This window comes from Topomyia yanbarensis, chromosome 3, assembly GCF_030247195.1.
Source record: "Topomyia yanbarensis strain Yona2022 chromosome 3, ASM3024719v1, whole genome shotgun sequence".
Taxonomy (NCBI): Eukaryota; Metazoa; Arthropoda; class Insecta; order Diptera; family Culicidae; genus Topomyia; species Topomyia yanbarensis.
In genome coordinates this window covers 424,137,638-424,162,142 of record NC_080672.1, presented here as the reverse complement: position 1 = coordinate 424,162,142, position 24,505 = coordinate 424,137,638, and the positions used below count along the sequence as shown (strand labels likewise).

Below are 24,505 nucleotides of genomic sequence, written 5' to 3'. Positions count from 1 at the left end.
GATCTTCTTCAGGGCTGGATGAGCTCGCCAACGTTTCGATCCGAGGGTTAACTTTGTCGATGTTAAGCCAACCCTGAAGAAGATCCAATCCTCGGATCGAAACGTTGGCGAAGGTTAAATGGTATCGACGCTATAGTATTGACTGCGCAAGCGAAACATAAACATAAAATGAATAGCATGGCTTTTTTAAATAACTTTTTCACGTTTCTGCATCATGAACTATCGACACTCAAATGTTTATCGTTTAAAATGCAAAATAGATTTTTTTGTGTATTTGGATCGTGGAGAAGCTATCAATAAGAAAGTTTTCCTAAAAATGTTTCCCCATGAAGGACAATAGGTTTTTCAAATTTCGCATTACATTTCCTGTAACGTTTCCTTTGATAACAAGGCGATATCGTGAACCATTTGAAAGTTTTATGAAAACAATAAACATATGGCACAACTATACAGTTTAATTTATTTTATTCTTTTCTTGTAGATTTCAACTAGTTTCAAATATCGCCTTGATGGTAAGAGGTAAGTTACAGGAAATTTTATGCGCATTTTGCAAAACCTATTGTTCTTGATTGATTGAAACGCGTATAACTTATGAAAAGGTCGTTGCTAAAATAAAATAATTGATTTTGTTGAAACAAAAGTTATAATATCTCAAAAACTACTACATTTTTGAAAAGTTTTGTTATGATCATTTTGCAACGGAATTTAAAATAATATTCTATAAGAAAATAGTATTGTTGACCGCAAATAGTATGAATTATAAAAAAAATTGGAGGGTGGGCGTAGCGTAATTGGTAAATTGATTGCCTTGTACACAGCGCACCTGGGTTCGAGTCCCGACCCCGCACATAGGGTTAGAAATTTTTCATAACAGATTTAGATTTAGAAAAGTATTTATTAGAAAAACTGTTTTATTTAAAGCTTCTTCATGGTCCAAATACACTAAAAAATCTTTTTCGCGTTTGAAATGTTAAGTATTTGAAGGGTCATAGTTTATGATGGAGAAACGCGACTAAATTAACAAAAATTTTACGAATTAATCGTTTTTGTTGAAACAAAAACAATTTCGGAACATTTTAATTAAAAGAATTTCGAACTGAAGTTATATTTTATTAAAAAATAGTGGTATCGGTCAATTTGTATGAAATTTAGAAACATGTTTAAAGTTATCATTAGAAATTTTTTACACTAATGGTTTCTCCGGAATGCAGTTTCATTTAAAATATTTTCTTTCTCCTTTAAGTTTTTATTGCAAAATGGTAAAAATATTAAATAATGGTTTATTTGTATAAATAATTTTTTATAGCATGAATTTTTATTTTTGTGGAACTTTTTTTTCAGTGTATATCTTTTTCGTGCAAAAATTTTCATTTCCTGATACTCTTTCGCCAATGAGGGATTCAATGAGAAACCGGACGATCACAAAATATGACTATCGTCGATTCGAACGAAACTTTGAAGTTGTGTTCGGTTTATGAATCTTCATGATTTTCTCTGACAATTGCAATATTTTGATACAAGGGCAATTTTTCAAAAGGGCGTAGATATTTCTACGTGCATTAATTTCAATTTTTTTTTGATCTGACTTTATTTTAAACAGTAAAACTTTCTGAGAACGAGTTACAGGGAATGAACATTTCAGTACGAAAAAACATGCGCTGAAAAAAATGTTGTGTCATTTTTCACAAAAACAAAACAAAAATTGTCAAAATTTAAGTTTCAAAAAACTTATTTTTTTCTAATTTTTTACATTTTGTCAACAAAAACCTAAAGAGGAAAGAAACATTTTGCATGCGATTGTATGTTTTAGAACTTATCGTTAAAAAGTTTTTCAAACAATAACTTTATACATGTTTTTAAATTTCATACTGAATGGCATACAAAACTGTAATTGTATTACAGAATATAATTTTAAGTATCGTTTTAAATTAAAATGATTTTAACGAAAATGCGATAGTTTTCGAGTTATTTGAAATTTTTTACAACCAAAATAGTTAATTCGTGTGATTATACACCTTTTTAAAAGTTATTCGCGTTACCCCATCATAAAATGTCAAAAATCTAATGTTTATCGTTTTAAAGACGTAGAAGAATTTTTTTCAGTATATTTCGATCATGGAGAAGCCTTCAGTAAAAAAAAATTTCCTAACAATAACTTTTGACATATTTTTATAATTCACACTATTTGCAGTAAATTGAATATGATTTAAAACGCCATTTTAAATCAAAATTCTAATAACAAAAAATTTCTGAAATGTATTAGTTTTCGAGATATTTTAAGTTTTGTTTCAACAACACAATTATTTTATTTTATTACGACCTTTTCAGAAGTTATTCGCGTTTCTCCATCAACAACAATAACATTTCCTGTAGCTTTCTCATTTACATAATGGCGATATTGTAAACCATTAGAAAGCTATACGAAAACAATCAAAATACTATTCAACCATATGGTCTGATGATTAAACTAAATAGTTCGATCATATTTTGGTTATTTTCATGTAGCTTTCAATTGGTTTACAATATCGCCTTGATGTCAAAGAGAAAGTTACAGGAAATGTTATGGGCCTTTCGAAAAACCTATTGTTGTAGATGGAGAAATGCGACTAACTTCTGAAAAGGTTGAAACAAAATTTAAAATATTTCGAGAACTACTACATTTTTGAAAAGTGTTATTATCAGCAAAAAGCATTCAAAAAGAAAATTTTATTTTTTACTGCAAATATGTCAAACGTTGTTGTATGGAAAACATTTTTATCGATAAGTTCTCCATCATACAATCACATTCAAAATGTTTCTTTTCTCTTTAGGTTTTTGTTGGCAAAATATAAAAAATTAGAAAAAATAGAAAATTGTGGTTTTGTGAAAAATGAGAACATTTTTTCAGCGCATTTTTTTTTTTGCACAGAAATATTCATTCCGTGTAACTCGTTCTCAGAATGTTTTGCTGTATAAAATACAGTAATCGGTAAAAAAAATTTGAAATTAATGCATGTAGAAATGTCTACGCCCTTTTAAATAATTGCTCTTGAGTCAAATAATCTTACTGATTGTGGAAAATGCCTATGCCTTTGCATATGCCGGTGAATCGTGTAAAGTTTCATAGGAGTCTAAAATGGTCGGTCACCATTTTAAAGATTTTCGGTCGAATCTTCGTCTTTAGAACGCCAGAGAAGTTTTAAATATTTTAGCGCATCAAAAGTCTAGGAAAATATTTAAGTTTATTATTACTGTAAATTATTGAAATATGAATTATAAAATGAACAGCAATTTTCTCCAGAAGTATCGTTTCCCAATCAAAACTTTTCAAGCTCAGCGTCCCTGTCAGTTAGCTTTCGTCTCGCCAGTTAAGATCAAACCAAGCCAGAGCATAATCGCACTTTCTCACGGTTCCCCCGACAGCTGTCTCGTATAGGTATGTAAAGACAACATGTTTTTCGCTTTTTTCATGTCGAGCCAACATGAACAACCGGCCGACCAGTACACGTACCAGGTACCGAACCGAAGCCCTCGAGTATCTATTTAACATCAGAGCAAACACATTTACTTTCATCTTCATGATGATGGTTTACAAATTAGCCGAAGAGCTACTTCCTTTGAACTTGGTGCGCGCCTTGTTTTGGATGTTGAATCCCCCCCCAAAGCTATTATCTTGTCTCGTATGTCTAACAAATGATGGCGAATAATAGGATGATTTTGCGAACGTTCACTGAACCGATTAAATTTGGATTCGTAGTTTATTCATGAATTTTCGACTGTTTGTTCTCCGTAGGTGTTCGCTCTTCTCTCGTGTATAGGCAACGAAATTGAATGTTTTCGCTGAATGATGGGACCGCTGTCGGCCTGGCAGAAGTAATAATTTCAGCATGTTTATCGTGGATGATTATGCGTGGGAATTTTTTTTTACCATCAACATGTATGAAAAGTGTTGGGAATTGGGGGAAGTTTTTTGTATGCACACAAAACTGCGCGTGGAACAATCTGTTTTCGGCTTAAATCCGCTATTTACATACCCGAAAGATGGTGCTTTGATTGTTTTTTTGGGGTCCGTCAATGGGTACTTGCCTAGAAAAAAAGAGTGAAGAGAGAACGGAACCAGTTAGTAATAATCTGACAATGGGTCTTTAACGGTGCGTTGAACACGTACTGCATAAGCTGATATGAACATGCTTTTTCGTTGTTGCCTGAGATTTTCTCCAACTTATACAAATGATACAAAATTATCATATTGGTTGAGAGTCACTTTCAAGCAACCTCATAACTTAGTATAACTAATCCTTGATTATGCAGATCTAAAATTGCCCACTTCCTTTCTCTTTTCAAAAGATCACGATCGAACTCCCTACAAACCCGTAAACGTGTCTGCCTGTCTCGTGAGGAAGAGGTCATAGTACGGACGGCCCCTTCCTGAAGATGCGCTGACGAGTAAATCAGCTACCACCAATGGTGGGTACTAACATGCGATTTTTAGCGCAAAAAAAAACAAAGCAAAATATCGACTCGTGAATGCTTTATGGTGGTTCCTCGATTCCCCGCATTCAAATGATCGCTTCAATGTTGAAATGTAACAACAAAAAAAACTTCGCAAACCCGACAGAATCTACCTGTCACGACCCTCGACTCGACTCGAGAGATTCGTCTGCCGCGAAGAAAGTTGCACCATTCATGGGGGTCAACAAAGTCGCACGGCACCTCGAGAGTGGTTTTGTTGCGACCTGCTACAACTCTGCTCTAACTTTGCTTCGGGGTAATAAAACAGGTGGATAGTTCAAACGCCAACACAAGTGGCTGCTCAAGAATTTTACTTTCGGCACTAATGGAACTTCCTTTTCTCGAGTGGTTGACGGAATGACAATAATAATAATGATTTTTAAAGCCACTGACTGGGTTTTTTTTCTCCTGGTCCATATTAGAACCTTGGTAGTGCATTGAATTTCGTAGGATCATTTTAGCGTTGTTTGCATCTAGTTGGCAGGATTTTCGGTCTACTTCGAGTATCTAATCATTTCAATGGACAAATTTGTAATTTTGTGGAAAATTTGAAAATATCTCGTCATAAAAAGTCTACGAAAATGAAGTATTCAAAAATTTTGGATACTGAGGATTAGGGCTTGATTGATATTTATTTCACAGCCAATTTGATACAATTAGGCGGTGATATCTAATTTCAATATTTGATAGTTTCTGTTACCTCTCATCTCATTATCGAATCCCCACATCCATCCCTGGCCAGTTGTGAAAGGGCAAACGACACTCTAAACAGCAGCACTAAATCTTTAATGAGCTTCCGTTGAAACAGCTTATGAACAATATCCCCAAATGGCCTAACGAAACCTGTCACAAAACACACAACACAAACCCAGCCCATCCAAGCAAGCGAAGCGAACGAAAACTACTCACTCCGCACAGGTGAACCGCGTAGCGTGTAGTTAAAAGACCGAAAGCAGCCTGCTGTGCATTAAACGACTGAAACCATAACCCCAAATTAGGCCATAGCAATGAGCCAGCAGCGGTGCGTTGAATTTTAATCCGTATCCGAACCCGAATGCGAGCTTCAATGGGAAGATTGTGCTCCGGCTGCTTCTTAGGAATTCGTCAATACCCGTCTCGAGTCTGACACTGTTCCCGCGCAATGTACCACGACGAGGCGATGTCTGTGTTGTACCTACCAGCCTACACGTGACTAAATATTGGTTTATGTACATTTAAATACGCTGTCTCATGACACGGCCTCGGTCTCGGCACAGTCCGTCTTCCCTTTTCCGATGCTAGCGAATCGATTCGAAACGTTCAGTCGAAGATTCTATAATTGAGCCAACTCATCACCATTCCCGGCATCATTTGTAGCCAATCATCGCTGTTTGGATAAAGTTGAAACGGTGTTCCGGAATGGAGGAATGCTTGTCAAAAGTTGACATTCCAATGTTTGGGAGCGGATTTTTACTATTTTGTTGTAGTAGTACGGATGATAAGGGTAACTAGATGTATGTTAGTAAGAAGGATTCTTACTAGTGTCAGTAGGATCGAAGTGTTGTATCTGCAATTGCTGTGTACGTACACTACAAAAATATTCTACAAAGTTTATCGAAAAAGAAAATCTAGTTCCGAAACGAAACGTAGTACCGCGATGTAGCAAAACTTTGTTTACCAGGGGTCAAGTTTGTTTAGGATATTTTCCGATTTTATTTCTTCATTGAGTGCAAATAACCCTAGATGCGAGGTTAGTTGAATTTTTCATCCAGATGCTATCAGGGGAGTCAACAACCCTTGTTGGATTTTTTTTCTGAAGATAATGTTCTGTTAGCACGACTCTTCCTTGCGGAAAAATGGTACGCGGATAGTATCATCTGCTGTGTTTTACCATGAGTAACAAGCATTCATATTATTGAAGCTCTTTTTTTATATATAAAGTGGACCTGTTAATTTACCGAATAAATAAGTTGAAATAACTTACAACCTACAAAAATAAAACAATAGATAAAAGGATGGATACTCGACTTAAAATATGGCAGTCGCGCACGGGGTGTTATTTGTCTTAAATGTTTTGATTTGAAGAAACAGTCAGGTGGCACTTTGGTTCCCCTATCTGAGGCAGTAGAAGAAGATCGTAATCCATTAGGCTGAAGTGTAAAGGATTTCAGAATAGGGAGCGATAATTCGTTTCCGCTGTATTTAGTGTGAATCCTGGAGAGATGAGCCAGCCATCGCTTCAGGTCAGGTTGTAATCTAACTCGCTGTTATGCTCATCGGGTTAACTGGGTGGATCTCGATTAAATGCAACATTAACTATAACTGGAATTCAGAAAATCGTAAATATTCTGTGTCGTCATCACGAGAGATGCAGATGACAGCATTCTGTATGATCGCATTACACGCGAGTAAGATTTATTTGTTAAAGATTATTACTGAAATTCGTTGGTGAATGCGTGTGAGATCTTCAAAATTGTCATAGGGTTCAGTTAACAAGCTCTCGTTTATTGACATCATATACTTTTTTAACAATTCCTGGCCCAAAATAAACAGCAAATAGCAAGAGCGAGTAAAGGCGCTTTAACCTAGGCTTATTAGACAGGGAAAGGTGTAAATATCTCTGTCCCATCCCAAAGGACCAGAGGAGTGACACAAACCTTCTTATTTCGCAGACTTGTTGATTTGAAAAATCAACAAGTCCTCGAAATAAATATGTTGCGGTGGCCATAAAATCTTATATAAACCTTCTTAGCCAAGTCACTCCCAACGATTTACTATATCCCCTTTAACCCTCCGGAAGTCGCGCTTATGGCCCACTGAACGAGCAGCCGCTGGTGCCCAAGAAGATTTCGCTAGATTTTCAGAGCTGCATGCACTCAGTGCACTAGCGCGACTGCCGGAATGTTAAACTGAAACGGTCGCTACGGTTGTTCTCGTTTCTTTTTCCTTTAAGAATCAAAACAATTCGGCAATTAAATTATTTATTAAATGAATAATTTAGTTGCCGTCTAATGTTGAAACATCTTCAAACCCAACTCCGCACAGTAAACCTTGCCGTTTTGATATTTGCGAAATATGACAAATGCTTCACATATTGATATTGACACGAAAATACTACAGAATAACTGCAGAAATATTAGTATCCACAAAATAGCACAACTTGAGTGTGCTGAAATCACATATTGTTTTTCGAATAGTAGAAAGAAAACTATGAAAAATGACGTTTCTTTTTGTCTCTAGTAGATCAGGATGAGACTTTGATAAATTTTTTTGTATTATCAACGTTACAAAGCTCAAGACATCAAGTCTTTAATTATTTTTTTATTGAATTCTCCTACTTCTTATTTTAAAATCGCTCAATAAAAATTATTGTGCCAGAAGATGTACTGTATTTCGTTGGAAAACTTCTTCAAAAATACAATCGGAATTGGCCGTAAAGAACTGATTTTCAACGTTAAGTTTTCTTCACTTTAAAAGAATATGAAAATGATGTCTTGTATGCAAAATCTGATAATGCCATTTGATTGAGCACTCAAATGTACACTAACTAGGTAGGCATATGTTACACCACTGTAGAATTTAAAAAAAATATCAATTTTCTATTAATTAGTCTAAAATGTGCTTTAGGGTGTTAAAAATGATATACCAAAACATGGAAGACGAAATACATAATGTTCAAATTTTCAATTCTGCCGCAACGCCTCTTATGTATAACCCGTGTGTACTGAAAACTTTACCCTTGTTTTTCTCGAAACCACTTTTTTGAGCTAGCCGAAAATGTAACTCGAACAAATGATTTTTGATTGCTTTGAAATTTTCACAGTATATTCAAAATTGATTTCTCCAGCGACGTACGTAGAATATTATTTTTTTATTGCTTAACTTTTTTTATTTTACAATTTTGTGTCAATTTTGATGACATTTTCGGTGTTTTTACACTTAAAAGTGCGCTATTTCGCGTAAAATCAAAATATCGAAAAAATCCTACGTACATCGCTTGCTATTGACATAAGGATTCAGAAAAACAGAAGTTTTTGGCACTAGGTCACAAATTACGGGAGATATATTTCCGGCCGTGGACCCCTTCCAAAGAAAAACTTGCATGGGGGAAAATTCTGCGCAACCGCCATCTTGTGATGAAATTGCTCGAATAAATTATTTTGTGTGCTTCAATACTTATATTATAAATTCCATTTAAAAAGATCTCGATTCACCTCTTCATTGCGCCAAGAAAAATTCTCGAACTATGCCTATTTTTTCGTGCTCTACAGTGGTGTAACCACCTAATTTTACAAGTTTTCAATCCCACTGAGTGGTTATTTTTTTAATTGATTATTAAAAAAAACCGTTAAATGCTCATAAAAAATTGATTCTGATGTGCGCGAGACAAACAGAGAACGCCATTTACCATCAATCTCCTTATAAAATTTTAAAAACAATAAGTGGTTTTAGCACACTCAAGTTGTTTTATTGTGCGGAACAGTGATATTTTTGATGGATTGATTTAAATATCTCAAACCTAGTCAACAAAAACGAAAACTTAAATCCCATTGACTATACACTTTCTCCGACAAAATTATATTCCTATGTTCGGCCCCACTACCTGGGGTATTGTCCCTAAATTTGTAATTTGGTAGATACCCAGTTTTGCTATAAAGCTATAAAACTGCACTGCCTGTTAAGTTTTGCTGATTGTAACGATCTTATTTGTACATACTTCTACGTAACCTTATTGCCAGACTATTTGGATCTCTATGACAATAAAAAATTCTCATGAAAGGCAAAATATTTCAGGATCATTTCTACAAATTTAAAATTTTATCCCAAATCGGTCCTTATTTCCAAAAATAAAAAGTTGTAACTTGTAGGCAGCGTTTTAGCAAACTTAACCCTACAACGGTTTCGTGACTTTTTCTATAATTAAACGGTTTTGTGGGGAACATTCGTACCCCAGAACTAAAATCGCTCTAATATGCCTAATTTATATTAAATTTATTATTAAATTGGATAGTTTCATTCTAAAACGATTCGTAGAGAAGCCAGTTCAAAAATATTCGTGTTTTGTCGATTTTATCATGTAATATTGCATTTTGTACAGAACAAGTCTTTAAACTATAACTATAACTTCGGTAGTTTAGAACTGATTTTGACCATCTACACGGCGTTGTGAAGATTGTTAAATTTCTTTTCGTAGTGAATTATTCGAAAACCGGCCAAAAAGTGCATTTTTTCTGATTTTTTGAACACCAAACGCCAATATAAACGGTAACAATACAGCAATATGCAGTAACGGAGATAACACAGGAAGGTATTGAAAGGACTGATAGAGTCGGTGCATTGTACGCATATATAAAGTAAATATGTTCCAGACCTTTAGCTACAGAAGACTACGAATCGAGTGGTGCATGGTGCATTTTATATACAAGTCATATTCACGAATGTGTTTTGCTTCATTCATCCGCATAACGATCCGAGCGCATTTACTAGTTACTTTGCTATAGTAACTTTATTATATCAAATAACAGATACTGTTGTTCAGCAATGCTGTAGCTTATACAATTTTGCACAAGTTTCTCGCTTACTATGTATCGTTATTTTGCTTTTAAAAAAGATACAATAAATTTTCCGAATTATGTACACATGACAAAACACTAACGTAAACGGTTTTGTGGGGGTACATTTGTACCCCAGACAAACTTTAAGCGGGCACTGTTAGGTTGGTCAAGTGAAACAAATAGCCTGCCTAAATGGAAGTTTAATAATCAAATTGATTTATGATAAAGATTGCTTGCAGGCAAAATAAACCGTAACGGAGTAGCAGGGATTCCAAATAGCTCTGGGGTACAAATGGATTTTTTTTTTGAAGTTTACATGGGATTGGGTATGGGAAAATCAACTTTCACAAAATAATTCCTCCAGGAGTCGCCCATTACTTCCTAAAAATAAATCATTATGTGGCTTTTATTGGAAATTTAACAAAGAAACAAAGTCTCGAAAACTACGAAACGATCTGACGCTTGAGAAAAAAGTTATGAAGCAGAAACCGGTTGATTCTCTGACGATTGATAAAATATTAATTTTTTCTAGCACCACTGCTGTTGGTTGTCCAATTATACGCAATTTTGTTTAATCTTCTCTTAATGTGTCTAAAGCATTTATCTATACTGTTTGGCCACTTCGCAAGAGTTTTAAGGGATAATGAGGCTTCTTTTGTACATAATAAGAAAAAAGTTAAAATTTTTGTATATAATTCGACCGTCAGCAGCAGTGATGCCATGAAAAGTGAAATTTTCATCAATCTTCAGGGCATCAATCGATTTTTGCTTAATAACTTTTTCCACAAGAATCAAATCGTTTCGCGGTCTCCTAGACTTTGTTTCCTTGACAAATTTCCTATAAAATTCAGACATGGATTTATTTTTAGGAGGTAACGGGCAACTCTTGGAAGAATTATTTTGCAAAAGACGATTTCCCCATGCGAAATCCCATGTAAACTTTAAACCGTGGGCGCAAAAATATAGTCTCACCGATCTAGCTAAAACTTGAGTTGTTCTGGGAGGTAAATGGGTCCCAAAAAGTTACTTTTATTTTTTTCATATAACCATGTCCCACTCTAATGTACAACCTAAATTATGGTAATCACAATTACGATTGAGACGATATCCTGCCTGCAGCTGTTGTAGTTACTGTCCAAAATTGGAACTCGTTGCAGAGCATTTAGATGAAACTCCAGTGTAGTGTGTGATTATTTCCGATCAAGTAAAAAAACGTGATATATCGGATCCGTTTCCGGTACAGCATCACTCCGAATTAGGAATTAAGACGAACTGTGTAGCGATGTAGGGTGAAGTCTACCATCAATTTCCTGCTATGGGCGTGTATCCGGATTGCTTAACCTTAAGGCCATAATTTATAATGGAATTGATATTACCGTGAAATATGCATTCGCTGATCCAACCAAATATTCCTGCAGACGTTCTAGAAATTTTCAACATTTTTAAAAGCATTTGTGTTGTGCACGATATCTCTATGAACCATCCTTATTTTTTGATACAAAAACTAATCGTTTTTTTTAAATCAACGCCGTTTCCAAAAACTAATCTTTATTTGCAAATCCTTTCATTCTAGATGAGAAGACGAGATGAGAGAACACATTTGACCGGAATGTGAGAATCTCGGGAAATCTGAAAATACCGGAAAATAAATTCCCGGATGGAAGCTGCATCCACTAAGCAGAAAATGGTTTCCTATAACTAAATTAGTTACGAAATTTGCGTTTCAGCGTCGTCTTATCAGAATGTGACACTAACTTAGAGCCGATTGACGCTAGATCAAAGGCGGAAGCTCAGTTTGAATTTCTAAGCAAGCGACTAGTCAAACGTGACGTCCCGTTAGAGAACAGTTATGCCGATGAGACCCAGCGAAATCGAAACTTGGTTTGGCTTAGCGGGCCAATGCGAAATGCACAATGTTTATTTCGACTCTAAGTCAGTGACGGATTCTGATGAGACGAAATTGAAGTGCAGCCCATAGCTTTATTTTTTGCACAATTGATTCGTTCTGATTCGTTTGTTTTCAACTTATTCTATGTTGTTGATGATCTGAATTTATTACACAGTTACAACCCCCATCGATGGATTCGCTGATGGATTGCAAACCGATGCTATTTACATGGATCTATCTGCGGCCTTCGACAAAATCAACCATGATCGCAGTAGCGAAGCTGGACAAACTCGGTATTCATGGACAACTTCTGCGCTGGTTTCGCTCCTACCTCGATGGAAGGCAACTCCAAATCAGCATTAAGGACTGTCTATCTGCACCATTCTTCGCTACATCCGGCATCCCACAAGGAAGCCATCTCGGTCCACTAATATTCCTCCTCTACTTTAATGACGTCAGTATCAAATTACAAGGACCATGCCTTTCGTTCGCCGACGACATGAACATTTTTCGACAAATATGGGATAAAACCGACGCCGAGTCTCTTCAGAGTGAACTGGAGAGCTTTAGAACGTTGTGTGGACTAAACAGAATGGTTTTAAACCCGAGTAAATCGTTACGTTCACGCGGAAACGCCATCCGACTCAGCTTAACTACATTTTCTTCGGCTTGAGCATTCCAAGGCACTCTGACGTCAAGGATCTCGGAGTCATCATAGATTCGGCACTAACGTTCAAACCACATACTTCATACATCGTGGATAAGGCGTCAAGACATCATCTTCCGAATAGCAAAAAACTTCAGGGACATATACTGTCTTAAATCGCTTTACTGTGCGTTGGTCCGCTCAACGTTAGAATATTGTTCGGATGTTTGGAATCCGCACTACCAGAGCGGCGTTGACAGAATCGAGGCCGTCCAATGTAGGTTCTTGCGCTTTGCACTCCGACATTTCCAACAGATTTCAGTTGCCAAGCTACGAAAAACGCTGTGGGTTAATACAGCTCGACACTCTAGGCATCCGGAGGGACCGCTCTCGAGCACTGTTTGTCTCGGACTTACTGCTGCCAGGGTGGATTGCCCTACAATCCTCGGACGTCTGGATCTTCAAGCCCGTGTTCGAGCTCTCCGCAATAACTCACTTCTGCGAGGTCCGTTCAGGAGAACCAACTATGGGCGCCAGAGTGCTGTTACCGGACTCCAGCGAACTTTCAACAGTGTGGCAATGGCCTTTTTTATTTACAAAGTTTATGCGATCGATTGTAATTTCGACTTTTTAACCTAGTCCCGATGGGCCGAGTCTGTTATACCATTCGATTCAGTTTTTGGAGATCGAAAATGCCTGTATATGTGTATGAATGTGTTTTATATGTATGTACACCTTAACTATTCAACAATATTAAAGTCAAATAAAAGGTATGACATCGCTATAGGCTTCCATTGAATTTTATTTGGATAGGAGCTCTGGTTCCGGAGTAACGGGTTGAAGAGTAAGGTCGGGAATTAAATTTCCATATAAGCCAGTATCACCTTGCTGTCTAAATGACACCGAAATAATAAAATAGTTTCTAGATAACTGGGATTTGGCTCACTGCCGTCCAATATAACCCTCTTTGACAACTTTGGCCCCCTACGATTAAATATCAAGCTTCCAGGAAGTGGCAAAGTCCCCGAATTAAATGCAAATCTCTTTCTCCGGGAGGACTGACACTATTTTCAAAAACTTAATCTCAAATAGAAGCTATTATTAATTGCTGTCGAATTTCATTTGATTCGGAGCTGTGGTTCTGGAGTTATGAATTAAAGAATCCGACTAATTTCGATCTATAGCCGCAGATACACGATCTGTCACGAGATCGTAAAAACCGGTTGAGAGGAATGTGTGAGCAGTCGGTCAAGCTTTCTGGAAAACATAATTTTTTTGCAAATCGGTTGACACTTAAGTGGGAATTCCCAGTTCTATAGCTCATTAACCCTTACTAGGTCCGAATTGGCCCAGCTCCCCTATAAATTCGGGTACAAAAGCTCGTGAAATACACTACCAGTCAAAATTTTAAGCTCACCCTACAATGTTATCAAAAATCTATGCTTTTCTTTATTTATTGTTATTAATTAAACTCTTGCAGTACTAAGATGTTACACGTATTATGTACTCGACGCATCGAAAGAAAACTACCTGTCATAACTAGGGTTCGCAGTACCGACCCTTTTTGGCGAGAACCGGTACTACGGTACGGAGGCCCTCAGTACCGGTAGTACCGGTAAAGTACCGGTACTCGAATATTTTTTTTTAAATTCGAAAAAAGCCTCAAACTGAAATTGAATGCTCAAACTGATGATCTTATTCTCAGATGATTGATTTGTGCTGATCAAAAAACATGTTTATTGTTATTAATTGCTTCGGAATGGCAAGACTTATTTCACAGAAGATATTTTTCATATAGGGCAACTTCTTTTATTTCGAAATCTAGGCCACTTTGAAATCAATAACTGCTAAGTTGTGCGACTTTCGTTGATTTGAACAGATGGTAAATGTATGAAACCCTATTAACAACAGTAAATCAAAGCGAGAATGGCAGTAAATCCGAGCAGGTTAATCGCATTTCCTCTCTTGCTTTTCTGAAAATTGGTTCCGACCTTTATGTCGTTTGCCTACTATTCTCTAATGCACATCAAGGCTCCTTGCTTTCCTGTAAACTATGGAGTTTTGCTGAATTTTCCGATCACCAATAATTACCAATCGCCCCATTTGAAGCAGTTCACCAAGTCTAAAACTGTTAGCTACTAAATCGCTGTTCGTTCTTTTATAGATAAAGGTTTAAGAGCAAACTAAATACAGATATGACTTAGACCATAGTCTTATTACGCGCCACCCAGTGAGTAATGGAAACCAATCAGAATGTCGCTAATAAAACTTTAACTTCTAGAATTATTATGGTGATGACCCCACCTCATTTCCACACAAAGGTGTTATCTCAACGATTTATTTAGAAGGCAAATTAATATAATTAAACGCTATCTTGCAGACCGATATTTTGAAGCAGATCTCCCTGCAGAGTTAACATATTTTTCATAAAAAATTGTATAGTACCGAAAATACCGGTACTGGCCTTTGGTCAGTACCGGTATTACGGTACCAAAAATGGGTCGGTATTCCCGGGATTTTCAGTACCGGTATTACCGGTACCAAAACCCTAGTCATAACGGGCCCTATTCTCACAGTCACATCACTTGGTAACTAGAAGGAAATTTTCTTCTAGTCACTAGGTGACGTGACTGTGAGAATAGGGCCCAACATGTTTGTTTGTGATCTACGCGTCAAACCCCCTCCTACACTCTCACCAGTAGCGTGTAGCATCATGATATAGTCAAGACGCACGTGCTTGACAAAGTCTACTGGAAAACCCACTCAATCATACAAAATTCAAAAAAAAATCAAGTAAACTTAATCTTTTGACCGGTAGTGCAGCTTGTAACGCACGCTGTACCTTCTAATGGAGAACATTGGTGGATCGAATGAATTAAAATGACTACAATGTCCCGCATATGGTAGATGCTAAGTGTGACATCAGAGCAAGATATTGTCTAATTGATATTGAAAATAACTATCGATGGAATCATAAATTGGATGAACGAAAAAGGTTCAATTGCACCACTAGGTGGATTAAAATATGTTTTTCGTTTCCGATTAAAACATCATCAATGAGTTAATGAGAAGATATCGTTGTCTAATGGTAGAACAACTTGCTGTTATGTTTGTCGAAGACAAGTTCGGTAATTTAGAAGAGGACTTATAGAGGAACACCTCGGTATTCTACCGAGGTGTTCCTCTATAAGCACGCATAACTTGAAGCGGACAATTTGTTGTGAATTTGTTTCATCCACGCCCTCATCTAAGTCACTTAGGGACCATTCATAAATTACATAACGCTTTTAGGGGGGAGCGGGTACACCAAGTTGTGACATGTTGTGACATAGGGGGGGGGGGGGGAGTTAACTGTTTTCACCGAAGAAACATTTTTTTTTCTAGGAATTTGTTACGCAATGTTACGATGGAGAAATTTGTGACAATTTGTTACATGGGGGGAGTCAATTTTGGGCAATTTTTGCGTTACGTAATTTATTAATGGTCCTTTAGAGAATCAATCGTTGGAAGATACCATCAAACTTAGTCGCCAAGCCCTCTTGGTAAAGGTCCTATTTCGTAGAGTTTGCATTATGATATGTGACGATACCGAGGTCGTTTGGTACGAACATGTTTGCCAACTCATGTGTAATACTGTCAGAGCAGAGAGTTACATCTAACACCTCTTCTCTGCCAGCTCGTGCAAATGTTTCGCGATAGAAACATTACTCGAACTACTCGCACGTCAAGTTGACGAAATCGTTGACTGTGATCAAATCAACTGTTACCAATGTAATAAAAGTGTTCATAAAATTTTGTTGATAGCCAGGAAGACTGAATCGAGGGGAAATCGAAAGTCGAGTTCGTATAAACGATGAAAAGAGTGGCCAAATGATTCAAGTGGGATCCCAACGTTTCCGTCCAAAATGTCACAAGGAATCTGGGAGTGTCGCCTACAAGCGTGCATCGAATAAAAAATCAACAGTACTGGCGACTTACAAGAAGGTGGTGACTCTAAATTGTGACGATTAGCAAAACAAGTCGGCCAAAGAACGATCGCGGAGGTTGAACATGAAGATCTAGATGAAGTTGTATTAAGTGGAACAGAATGAAGAAAATCGCGTTTGGGCAGGCTTTAAATAAACAGTTTTCTGGGCATGAATATATGTCGACAGGAAGAAGAAAGCTGTTGAAGTTGGCAAAGAAATATCTCGTATGGCAGGCTATTTGATCCTATAGCTCCTGAAAAAGGCCATGGAGTGGTATGCTGTGAACAACGTCCACGTGGTGTCCAAGTACATGAACCCTCCACGTCACGCCACCCAATATAATGGGCTATTGTTAAGCGGAACCGCAAGAAAACGCAAATGACAGTTGTCAGTGAGATGCAGTTCAAAGCAAACTGGCGGCTCTCTGCGGTGAGGTAAGTCATCAAGGAGGCTGTGAGTTAGAACTGATTGGTGTGACAACTTTGACGGTTAGTTTCCGCCAATATCTGCTAATGGGCAAGAGTGCATATTTCTGACAACCATTGAAGCTAAACTAATAGGCGATTGTGAAACTGTTGGGAATTCGGTGGGGAAATATTTGATCATTCCCAGGGCCGGCGGAACACCTTTTTCCCGAGTGGGTAGTATGATTCGGAGTGATTTCTCCCGGACTGACGAAAGTTCAACGAAGCTGTATGTCTGACGGCTCAGCGAAAATGAGTTTGTTGAATACAGATACTACAAATGTTCCACAGCTAAGTACCAATTACTCCATTCTATTAAATTTCGGTGCATTAATTTTCCCTTCCCTGCTACAAAACCTTCCTTTCGCGGGTACTGAAGCCCGCATAATAGTGTTCACTAATGGGAAGGTAGTGCACAGTGGTCGGAAACGCCAAAAACGTAAACTTAATTCACTAGAGGCCAAACCATCGAATATATTCACAGGGTGTCTTTGGAGGAATTGTTCCTATGAATATTCACCACAATCTGATAACAATTGAAATTAGGCATGGCTTACTATGCTCGAACTAAAAAAAATAACTTTTTATACTGACGAGATAGAAAGTTGGTGTCTTCGACAAAGTTTTAGGAATGCTTATAGTGAAGAATTTTTTTGAAAAACTTGAGGTTGTAGGAGTAAAGGTTATCGATTTATAAGACGTTTTCTGTTACAACCCCCCGAAAACTAGTTTTTTTTAATATAACTTTTTTCATTGTGACTTTTCGTGCAAACTACGTTCAACACAAATGTGTAGGTATCAAAACTACATAATATTGTCGAAGACTTTATGTAAAAATACTCATTTGTTTCAAAGTTATTGAAGATTTTTATATTTTTTACACCAACTTCAACTACGTATAAGAAAGAAATGTGCAAACCAAAATTCACGAACAGGCACTTTTTTAACTCAAAAAACTGTTCACAATAAAGCTAAGGTTTGGTGCGTAGCACTCTAGAACCCTATGAATAGGGTAAGCTTACTTTATCATGTTTTTTTTACTTTTTTCCATACAAAAATCAGCAAAAAAAATTTTTTTTGAAATTATTGGTTCGATATTCAATTATTTTCACTTATACCTGAATACCCGAGGAGTAAAAGAAAACTTATTTTCCATCAGCCTCATTTCGAGCCTTTCGCCGGATTTGTTCTTCCAAAATTTGTTCTTTTGAATGGGGCTCGTCTATTTGTTACCTTCCCTTCCCTTTCCCCCTTTGTACTGCCGGGCATGGATTGCGTCGTTGCAAACCACGGGCCCATTGTAGAAATAAACCACGGTGTGGAAAATGTCGCTTGTTAAATCCAAATCATAGACAAAGATTTATTGATACTGTTTCGCACCTCAGCTGCTTCTAGAAGACTGATAACCGATCTATCTTACTGCATGATATTCGCGACAATTTCAATATGACCATCTTGAATACAGTGGAAATGAAACGAATGCCTACCAGTGCGGCCAAGCACGTTAGATTTATCGTTGTACTCTACCTCATTAGTGTGCTCATTCATCGAAAGAGCAACACGTCCACTATATCCGAAACAATTGAATCAAAATAAGAAATTCCTCTAGTGTAAGTGTCCAACGTTTTGACTGGCTGGTTTCTCTACACTCCGATTAAAGGTCAGATAAAACGAATATCCGGCGCTAACAACCGTGGACGGTTTCCTACTCCGTTATTATCAGAGCGTGCTCAGAATTGTATGCGAAAAGGTTCTATGAGAACTTTTAGATCGTCTGATCACCTACATTTTTTCGAATACTCGCGACGTTAGAAACGCAAATAAAAAACTTGATGAAAACAGAAAAACGTGGTTATTGGCACCGGTTCGTCAAAGGATTAACGAGGGAAACAATATTTCGTCTGGCAGCTGGGCCCTACGCTGTGTACTCGATTCGGCCTTTGATCGGAATATATGGAACTAAGATTTCTTTATCGGTGACAACAGCATTCCACGTAGATTCACATTCAAAAGATAGACGTTTCGCGATCGAAATATAATAATGTAAATAAACGTAATATTTGTTCTTCAAATACATAAATTTATCTGACAGCAAAAATACTCCCCACAAAACGACCATGTCCATATCGTTACAGTTCCAAGTGGGCGGTTCGATCGATGGAGCATGGAAAGCACTTCTTATTTTCCTGGAGAAAATACGGGCGTTCCTAGATTCTTTATGTTAAAGTCGTTCCTGATACAAATATTAGTTTCTTTCTGATACAAATAGAGTTCTTTCGCATTGTTCTATTCCGGGTAATGAGAAAAGTGGCACTCAGATTAGAATGGTAATGACAAGGCGGACACTTAGTATTAGAAGGTAATATTTGTGGAAGATCGCACAGTTTAAACGAATTTTTCAGTATTTCTTGTCAAAGGAGAGTCATTAATCTCTCGTAAACCTTAGTTAAAAAGGAAGGATGAAGGTCGTGAATTCCTTTGGGTGGCAATCATTATACGTTGAATGCGCATCTCCGGCGTATTGGGGTGGTGGATAGTGTTATCTGCGCTTGCGATGACAGCTATCGCGACATTAAACATGTTGTCGGGTCGTGCGACTAGTGTTCTACACACCAAAATTCCAAACTTGCCACAATCTAACAAACCGTATTTGACGAAATGACGAAATAAACGTGTTCTGGTTAATTTTACATGAAAGATGTACTTTCCATGCGCTGTGCCATAAAATTACACTCCTCCACATTTTAAACAAACGTCATATGTTGAGTAAAATTACGTGACTCGACATGTAAAATTAAAGTCAAACGTAAATCTATGTAATTTTTGATGCTCGTATATGTCATGGTCAGGAGACGTAAATTTATTTATTTTTATTATATTATTTTTTCTATATGTGTAGCGCCAAATCTTCGGTAAACGAATCCCTTCGACCTGGTTCTAGTCCGAGATGTGCTGGCTATCCTCCAAATTTATTTATATCTTCTCTTTTGGTTGACTTGCTAAACAGCTACCTGCAAATGTGATCTTAAGAGTTCCCAGCGGATACAAGGATCTTCCGTTTGCTACAAAGCTACAAGTTTAATTTATTTTTATCCCTTTTTTTATTTCGATTATAGAGGTTTTAACCTTAAGGTTATTCGCCTCTTCGGGTTAGAAAAATCTCTTATGAAATATTTCTAACACTATGTGCGGGGTCGGGACTCGAACCCAGGTGCGCTGCGTACAAGGCAATCGATTTACCAACTACGCTACGCCCACCCCCTCCTGTTATTTTTGTCCGCCCTCTCCTCGCTTTTTATGCTACTGATGTTGGAATCAACAATCTTTTGCTTTGTTTATAAAAAGTCTACTGATTGTCTAGTTATTGTTTCTCATTGTTCCAATTTTTAATCAAATGATTGTTCATGTTAAAGCATTACAAATTGTTTATATTGTCCTTAAAAATATTTCTAACTGCATCCCATAGTCTGAATAAAATTGCATTAATATATTAATTTGTCTATCGATCTGAACTGTTTGTTTTAAGATGTAAATGTGTCAAAATGTATTCCCATGAGTATAAATATAAAACATGATTCCAAATTTCAATCAAATCCTAATTATTATCACATAGTCTCAAAAATAAATAAATTGTAAAGCAAAGAAATTTGTAACCGAATAAAAATATGGAGTTGTTTTACATCGAGGATTTCCAACGCAAGAATTTTGTGCGCAAGACACATACGTGGTTAACCCTACAACGGATTCGTGACTTTTTCTATACGTAAACGGTTTTGTAGGGTACATTCGTACCCCAGAGCTAAAACCGCTCTAGTATGCCTAGTTTTATTGAATTTATAATTAAATTGGATAGTTTTATTCAAAAATAAGCCAAGCAAAGCAGCCTTGTCAAAAATATTCGTGTTTTGTACATTTTATTATGCAATATTTCATTTTTTATAGAACAGGTCTTTAAAATACGTCAAAATCCTCTTTTTTCATTAATATTGCTATAACTTTGGAAGTTTCTAGCCGATTTTGACAATATATACGGCGTTGTAAAGATTATTAAATTGCCTTTTGAACAAATTGTAAATAATTAAAAAACCGACAAAAAAGTATATTTATTCCGATGCTTGTTTGAACAACAAACGCCAATACAAACAGTAAATATACAGCAAGATGCAGTAGCGAAGTTAAAACAGGAAGGCGTCGAAGGGACAGGCCAGTGCACTGTACGCTCCAGAGCCTAGGCTGCAGAAAATAAGGAATTGAGTGGTGCGCAGTACATATTATATACAAATCATATTCACGAATGTGTTTTGTCTCTTTTGTCCTCAGAACCATAAAGCATGATAACGATCCCATTGCCTTTTATAGTTACTTTGCTCTAGTAGCTTTATTATATCAAATAACAGATTCTATTGTTCAGCAATGTTAAAGCCTATACAATTTCAAGCAAGTTTCTCGCTTACTATGTATCGATATTTTGCTTATAAAAAAAGATATAATAAATTTTCCGAATTATATACACATGGCAAAACACTAACGTAAACGGTTTTGTGGGGTACATTTGTATCCCAGACAAACTTTAAGCGGGCACTGTTAGGTTGGTCAAGTGAAACAAATAGGTTGCACCTGCTTTAATGGAGTTTAATAATCAAATTTATTTATGATAACGTTTGCTTGCAGTTAAAATAAACCATAACGGAAAAACAGAGATTGCAAATAGCACTGGGGTACAAATGTACACCACAAAACCGTTCTAGGGTTAATCTTAGATTTTGGTTAGTTCCAAACTTTCGAGTGGGTAATTCCCCCCTCGATAATTTTCGAGTGGGTAATACTACCCATACTACCCACGCTTTCCGCCGGCCCTGATCATTCCAATTAGAGATTGCAGTGAAACAGATTTCACGTCTGCGCGACATACAATTTTTCTCAGTGAATATTTCGCAGTAAGCATCGTTTCCGTCATACTTTCTCAATCTGTTTTTACGTTGAACTTATCTTTCTGTTTTTAAAATTTTGTCATTCCCATCCAAGCATCACGCACCGCACTTTCCACTCAAGGTCAGATTTCCCGCCTGAAAGCTGCAAACACCGACGACGATTCGAGAGGCTGGATGGTTCGAAGTCTGGCTCAAAGAAAAAGGAATCGATCACGGTTCGTTTCGCGATCCAGATTCAAAGATAATCGCACGACTTACCGACGAACCGACGGGCGAGATATGTCATTTATCAGTTCCCGTAGATTTGCAAGGATTCCAACAGTCACACCGTCGGGCGGCTGGCCGACCGGCTGCTTGATCCCTATTGCTATCCAAATAGTCAAAAGGTGAGACCCGTAACAAGAGAAATATTCGCTCCGCACGCTCCGGGGCAGATGATGAATTGACAAAAGTGGCACTGCTTTTGGCTTGACGGCGATGATGACGAACAATGTGCGACCGCCGGATGATGAATGATGTCGAGAATGTTGTTATTGAACTATTTTAGGAATGGGGAAGAGGAACTCTCAATCCTCGTTCTTTCTATAAAGACTGTTGGGTTGGTTGGAAGCGGCGAGAATCGATACGCCTGTCTACGTTTCACGCCGTGCCTCGCAGATTGAAATCCGTTTCAAATCCTGTTCGCACTTGATCGACTTTTGATTAGAATGTCTGATTAAATAAGCACTGGATTGGATGATGACTGTGATTTTTAGTAGGGGGTGTTGGAGCTTGTGTTATGACAGCGAATATCCAGTTTGGAAAAATTAATCGAATGGAAAATATTCGCAGACGGGAGCCTTCAATTTAGTTAAAAATAACATAAACAATCACGGTTAAAGTGATTCGCGATATTTCAGAGACATATTTGCATTTCATTCGTGTGTTCGAATTTGACGCCCACCAATCGGAAGCAATATTTCGAAGCAATGCTCTCATCGTTTCGCAATGCCAAAGTACCAACAGAAACAGCCAATTTTTCTCTTTGGCAAACCAATAAGATAAATCTCCAGATTTACGCGCTATACAGCTGATGTCATTTCTTTATTCAGTGTCGTTTTCAGCCAATCTGATCGAATGCCGTGCCATTTCGGTGTTTTTTTGTTCGTTTCGTAAGCCAGGCATGATCGGCTCAGGAAGACAAAAGTCGTGTTCCGTTTCTGTATAGGAGTCACATTTCGAATCAATCAGCTATTATTTCCAATTGAATATAATTTCGCATTTCTTGTTTGCCTGTTTGTTCTCAGTTTTTTTTGCAAGCCGTCGTCGACCAAAGATTTCTCGTCTCGGTGAGTATACAAATTTTCCAGCATTTCCATTTGAGCACGTCTCGGGTATGTTTGACTGAAAGACGAAGGCGAGATATGAAACGTAAGATGCTAATACCAAGTGAAATGAAAATTGATATTTCGTTCGAATACAACAACGAAAAAAAAGTTATACGGGCTTCAAGATTCCATTGGTTGATAGCTTTTTTTTCCCTCGACGACGGTACTCCGGTTGGAAAGGTCTACACATTCACCTATTCGAGGGGGGTTCAGCTGCAGTAGAAAACCGTTTACTCGAACGTAAAATACAAACATGCCCCATTGTGATCCAATGCAATGCTTCTTACACGATAAAACCCCTACCCCCTAGCGTTGTTGGTGCAGACCGAAGAAGTGAAGAAACAAGACAAATAACTGTGTTACATGTACATATGAACTATATGCGAAGATGGACACTCTTTCTGTCAGGGAAAAAAAAATAAAAGTTTTCCTAGAAAGAAAGAAAGAAAAAAAACTCTCTTGGTAGAGTAGGGAAGAATGTTGGGCGAGTTGATACCTCGACGGTGCTCGACCGACCACTTTTATTTGGACTTTCTTCAGCTATCCGGTAGTGCTGGTTGTCCGACACGGTCCAAAACTGGCTAAATTCGAAAATACTACTGCCCGGCCAGCACAGCTTTTGCAATCCTTCGCTCCCCAACGAGATCGACATGAACTTTATTACTTGGTATGTATGTTTGTCCACAGCACATTGCACTGAGGATGTTAGTTTCGGGTTGAATTATGGGAGTATAAAATGGTGTACCTACTCTTGTTAGCAGGAAGTTTGCGATAAGTTCTGGGGATGGTCAATGTCCCATGGTGCAAGGGTCAAGTTTGATTGACTGCATGAAACGACTGGTAGATGCGTTTGCCTCGGGAATCAAAATAGAAGTGCAACGAATATGTTCTGCAGAGGATTCTGACTCTTGAAACAATTTGACCGAGAAATTAACAGTTAACTGCTAACAATGTACACAAAAAAATTTAAATGAAGATGGTGAATGTCCATTCAGCTGGGACAACATGGTGTTTTTTTTCAGAACGATATTTTTTTCGGTTTTTATCAATTATGTTATTCATACATATTTGGAAGCTCAATATAAGAAAAGGTTCTTATATTGAGCTTCCAAATATGTATGAATAACATAATTGATAAAAACGCTCTTTTCCATGTCAGAAGCATTTATATGAAAATACCTAATAAGAAGAGTATAGACTACCATAAAACAAAGTG

General features: G+C 37.3%; 1 protein-coding gene across 5 annotated transcripts in view; it reads right to left on the bottom strand.

Annotated features, from left to right (window-relative positions):
- LOC131687479 (uncharacterized) overlaps nucleotides 1-24,505 on the bottom strand; it is a 408,110-nt gene that overhangs the window by 132,829 nt on the left and 250,776 nt on the right. For 2 of the 5 annotated variants that reach the window (XM_058971567.1, XM_058971569.1), the window contains one exon: nucleotides 4,014-4,065. The exons of the other annotated variants lie outside the window; for them this stretch is intronic. The gene's annotated coding sequence lies outside the window, so the exon portion shown is untranslated. The remainder of the gene's footprint in view (nucleotides 1-4,013; nucleotides 4,066-24,505) is intronic. 5 annotated transcript variants of the gene reach the window in all.